The following is a 6,000-nucleotide window of genomic DNA, read 5'->3' on the forward strand; positions in this document are numbered from 1 at the left end:
ATTCTTTTTCCCCCTTCACTTTCCATTTCCTCCCATCTCCCCCCCATGGGTAGGGATAGTAAGGGCGGGTAGGTGAGTAGGGTAAAGCAAACAACAACAACAACAACAACAACAACAACAACAAAAAATAATAATAATACAAAATAAAATGGGGGGAAATTCAGTCATCTGATATTGTAGTTTATCTTTCCCATTAATCATCATGTATATTTTAGAGAGAGGAGTGAGTATATGTGGCTCAAGAAAAAAACTAAAAAAAAACTAAAGGAGGAGAAGGGAGATAGACTCCATTCATTACTCCCTTATATCTGTGGGGAGTGGTGTTCCCAATCTGCACATACGTTGTTAAATTCATTCTGTTTATCTCTACTCTTATACACCCATCTCTCTGCCTCTATTATTGAGTTAACTTCTTTTTTCCATTCCATAAGGGAGGGGCGTGTATTCTGTTTCCAATGCCTAGGTATTAACATTTTAGCAGCATTTAATAAGTGTGGTATCACACTTTTCTTATAACTAATCATAGATCCCGGTGTCCCGTGAAATAGAAAGTGTATAGGTGATAGTTCCATAGGTTGATTGGTCATCTTTTTTACCCATGGAGCTATTTCTTCCCAGAATGGTCTGATCTTTATACAAGTCCACCAAATATGGAGGAATGTTCCTTTTTCTTTGCATCCCCTCCAGCAGTTTCCATCTGCTGTGGGGTATATTTGGGCTAATCGAGCTGGCGTCTGGTACCATCTGACCATGAATTTGTATGACATTTCTTGGATTTTAGAGCTTATAGATGTTCTGTATGTTGATTCTATAATTTTTTTAATTTGTACTGATGTAAATGTATAATTTAGCTCTTTTTCCCATTCCCTAATAAAATAAGGAATCGTGTTTTTTTGTTCACTAAGAAACAATTTATACATTTGTGATAATAAATGATTAGGCTTCGATATTTTCACACACATATTCTCAAATGTTGTAAGCGATCCTGCTGTCCTTACTTTTGGTTTTAATTTATTAAAAAAGTTTGTCATTTGGATAGTATCTCCATTTAGCCATTCTCATATTCCCCTGGGATGATATTAATTCTGCTAGAGGCAATAAAGTTCCTTGCGGTGCGTATCTTGAGCACATAGTATTCCCATTAGATCCCCATAGGCCCATTGCCCCATTTTCTTCCCCTGGTGGGAACCATGGGTATCCTTCTAATGGAGCCATTGGGGATGTGGGTGGTGCATATTTCCCATCTTTATTTAATCTGTCCCATATTGCTAGTGTATTCCGGGTCAACGGAGATGTCCATTTAGAGAGCCCCCTCTCTTTATTCGGTATCCATGGTGCTCCCTTTAAATCTCTTCCTGCCATAATTTTTTCGGCTTGAACCCATCTTTTATTTGAAGAGTCATGGCACCAATTGAGTATACGTACCAGCGACATTGCTTTGTAGTACATAAATATATCTGGTAGTCCAATTCCCCCTTCCTGTTTATTTCTACGTAGCATATCATGAGCTATTCTAGATTTTCCGTCTTTCCATATGAAACATATAAATGCTTTACGTATTTGTTTAAAGAAAACTTGTGGGATCGACATTGGTACTGTGTATAGAAGATAAATTATTCTGGGTATGATATTCATTTTTATTACGTTGACCCTCCCGAACCATGTCAGGGGGTGGCCTTTCCATCTCTGGAGGTCTTTTATTATCTCTACTATTAGTGTTCCATAATTACGCTCATACAAAAGTTTTGTATTCGCTGTAATATGTATTCCTAAATAGTGTAATGATTCTTCTTCCCAGATGAACGGGAGGTTTTTCTTCAGGGATGTGGCCATTACAGCCGGTACATTGCTTGATAGTACCATAGATTTATCGAAATGTATTTTAAAGTTAGACAGTTCTCCATATTTCTGTACCTCCATCATCAGTACAGATATGGACTCGTGAGGTTTAGAAAGATAAAACAGTAGGTCATCTGCATATGCAGAGACCTTGTGTGTTTCTGCACCAATGTCGACCCCAGCTATTCGCTTATTTTCCCTTACTTTACACAGGAAGGGTTCTAGCACTATTGCAAATAATAATGGGGAGAGGGGACACCCCTGCCTAGTGCCATTCCGTATATCATAATTTTCCGAAAGGGTCCCGTTTACCTTGACCCTAGCTCTAGGATTAGCATATAGTGCTAATATCCATCCCATCATCCACTCCCCGAGACCTATTCCTTTTAATACTTCTGTCATGAACCTCCAGTTTACTCTATCAAATGCCTTTTCGGCGTCCATTGATAGTACTACTGTTGGTTTCTTATCTGGCCCATTCTGTATCCAGTGGAGTACATGGAGGGCCCTGATGGTATTATCTTTAGTTTCTCGGCCCTTCATGAAGCCCGTCTGGTCGATATGGACTAATTGCTTCATATGATCTTCTAGTCTTATAGCTAGTATTTTTGCTAGTAGTTTGATATCTGAGTTCAAGAGGGAAATAGGTCTGTAGTTTGCACAGAATTGTGGGTCTTTTCCTGCTTTTGGTATTACCGTCACATGTGCCACTAGGGCTTCTGAAAGCAGAGGGTTACTATCTGTTATTTTATTGAAATAATTACATAAGGGCATTACCAGGATCTTACTATACTTCTTATAATATGCGTTGGTTAGACCATCTGGTCCTGGACTTTTCCCATTTGGTAGATTTTTTATTACCTTGTTTATTTCCTCCGTGGTTATCGGTCCTTCTAATTTTTTTATAATCTTTGAGGGCAGGGTTGGTAATATAGAGTCTTTAATGTATTTCTCTATCTCCTCCTTCTCCCTCCTACCTTCCCCTCTTAATGGGGTTGTTTGTATATTGTATAATTCCGTATAAAAGCGATGGAATTCTGCTGCTATTGTTTTAGTATCCTCTATTTCCTTGCCATTTGCTGTTATTTTATGTACATGAGTGGTTTCTTGTTGTTTTTTTATTTGATTCGCTAATAATCTACTACATTTATTTCCTTGTTCATAAAATTGATGCGCAAGGAATCTATATTTCTCTTTGTTTCTTCTATCCAGGCATTCCGAAAGTTCTATCCTTAGTATGTCTAGTTGCCTAGCTTCTTCTGGGTCTAAATTAATTTTATGCTTGATCTCTCTATCCTGTATTTTCCCCAATAACTCCTCCATTTCCTTCCTCTTCTCCCTTTTAGCTCTGATACCATGTGCTATTAGCTCTCCTCTAATGATGGCTTTATGTGCCTCCCAGACTATTTGGTCAGATATTTCCCACGTCTGTGTTATTCTCAAAGTATTCTACCAATTTGTGTTGTATGTCCTCCGCTATTTTTCTGTCGTCCAGCAATAGTTCATTTAGACACCATGTCCTCTCCTGGCGGCCACCTGGCACCAAGTAGAACACTATCACCACTGGAGTGTGGTCAGAAATTGTTATCGATTCTATTTTGCTAGATCCCACACAGTCTAGATAAAATTGGTCTACCAGAATCAGATCCAATCGGGAGTATACTTTATGAGTCTTTGAGTAATAGCTAAAATCTCTCTTCTCTTTATTTAGCACTCTCCAGCTGTCTATTAAGTGTAGAGACCGTAGGAGTTTTTTGATATGTTTAAGAGCTCTAAAGGATAATGCGGTTTTACCTGTGGATGTATCTAATTGAGTTGATTTGCCTTTCACAGTGCCGGCCCAAGATATTGTGCTGCCTGGGACCAAGAATAAAATACTGCCCCCCCAGAAAAAAAATAACGCCAACCATTCATTATTTTATATCATGATAACTAAAGGGGACCCGTCATGGCTCTATACATGTATAAAGGAGTATAAAGAGGACCTGTCACGGCTCTATACATGTATATAGAGGACCTGTCATTACTCTTTACATGTAAAGGAATATAAAGAGGACCTGCCATGGCTCTATAAATGTATATAGGAGTATAAAGAGGACCTGTCATGGCTCTATACATGTATAAAGGAGTGTAACGAGAGCCTGTCATGGCTCTATAGATGTATAAAGAGGGCCTGTCATGGCTCTATACATGTATAAAGGAGTATAACGAGGGCCTGTCATGGCTCTATAGATGTATAAAGAGGGCCTGTCATGGCTCTATACATGCATATAGGCATATAAAAGGACCTGCCATGGCTCTATACATGTATCCAGGAGTATAAAGGGACCTGTGAATTGACGGCGGCCACAATGTCTTTTGCGCAAACTAATCAATGTACGCTAATTGTGTTTTTTTTTTACCAAAAATATGTAGAAGAATACATATTGGCCTAAACTGAAGAAAATTGTTTATTTTTCTAAATTTTGGGGATATTTATTATAGCAAAAAGTTAAAATATATATATATTTATAGCACAAAAAATAAAAACCGTAGAGGTGATCAAATATCACCAAAAGAAAGCTCTATTTGTGGGAAAAAAAGGACATCGATTTTATTTGGGTAGCGGAACGGGCTGGTGGGCATCAGTATGCTGCCCCCCTAAAAGTGCTGCCTGGTACCCATGGTACCACCCGGTCCCATCATAGGGCCGGCCCTGGCCTTTCATAAATAACCCCCTTTGTGTATCTAGGACCTATCACAAGGTCCCTGCACACCTTAAACTGCAAGCGCTGCACTATATTTCACTATATTTTACTGCAACATTGTCTGTTTGTCGCGCTAGCTGCTGCTTGAAGTTTGATAGTCTAGCGCAGTATTATATTAATATTTTCACTGTATCTTTTTTGTTTACAAAAGTTTATTGAGCATATTGTAGTACAAGCATAGGTAAAAATATAAAGTACAGAAATTTTTCGGAGGTATACAAATATTAAAGCAACATGTGAACAATCTTGCATTGAATATTTCTGAGTACATTCAAAATGAATATGATAACGTTATTTCAGAGATTGAGGGAATATCACAACATCATTGGAAGCAACCACAGAGAATTACCAGTATGACCACTTATCTTCAAAGATGTGAAGGCTATCGTTAATTGTGTGAAATATTCTCTCCGAAAGCTTCAATAGCTCCATTCTATCAAGAACCTGTGACCATACCAATTCCTCAGACCTCCAGTTAAGGGCTATCATCCATTGCACTGAGCTACAAAGTGAGTGGAGGAGTCTGTTGCATGGGAGTGGGATATTTGGGGCATTACCATATAGGAGGCAGATTTGTGGTGTGAGGGCAATCTTGTGTTTGGAAGAGGTTTCCATTCTGTGAGCTGCTTCCAGCCATATATGTGAGAGACGAGGGCAGCTCCAGAATGTGTGGAGTAAAGTACCGTCAGCTTGGCAGCCCCTGAAGCAGTTAGGGGATACTGAAGGGTAGAAGGAATGGATTTTGGATGGTGTGAGATACCACCTTGTAAATAGCTTTATGGGTGTTTCTCTAAAGGATACCGCTTTATTGCTTTTACGGAGGTTTTCTGACATGGAGTGCCAAGTGTCAGGCGAGAGGGTGAAATCTAATTCTGTTTCCCATTGGATCATGGGATGTGATTTTTCCGGGGCAGAGGTGTCATTAAGGTGATTATAGAGCTTAGAGATCATGCCTCTATCTCTGGATGTAGATTTACATATTCTCTCGAATAACGTGATATTAGGATTTGTGGAAAGTGAGAAGTGCGAGAGAAAAAAAGATTTGATTAGCAGATATCTTTCAGATTCTGAAGAGGGGAAGTTATAGTCCTTTTGGAAGGAATCAAATGATCTAAATGACCATTTAGACTGCAGCGAGCCTAGAGATGTTAGTCCCCTATCAGTCCAGGCGGAAAATAGATGATTGTTTGTATATGCAAGGGGTAGTCTGGGGTCACCTAAGAATGATGTGAGTGGAGAGACTTCTGAAGCCAGTGAAAAAATGTCTCTGGAGGTTTGCCAGAGTTTGAAGGCATGAGCTACTATAATATTGCGTTTAATTAGGTCTCGGTAAAGAACATATTTGGACCAAAGAATTCCCTGAAGGTGTAACGGTTGTATGGATGAGGTCTCAAAGCTAATCCAGGGGATATTT

The sequence above is a fragment of the Rana temporaria genome, chromosome 1 (assembly GCF_905171775.1).
Source record: "Rana temporaria chromosome 1, aRanTem1.1, whole genome shotgun sequence".
Classification (NCBI taxonomy): Eukaryota; Metazoa; Chordata; class Amphibia; order Anura; family Ranidae; genus Rana; species Rana temporaria.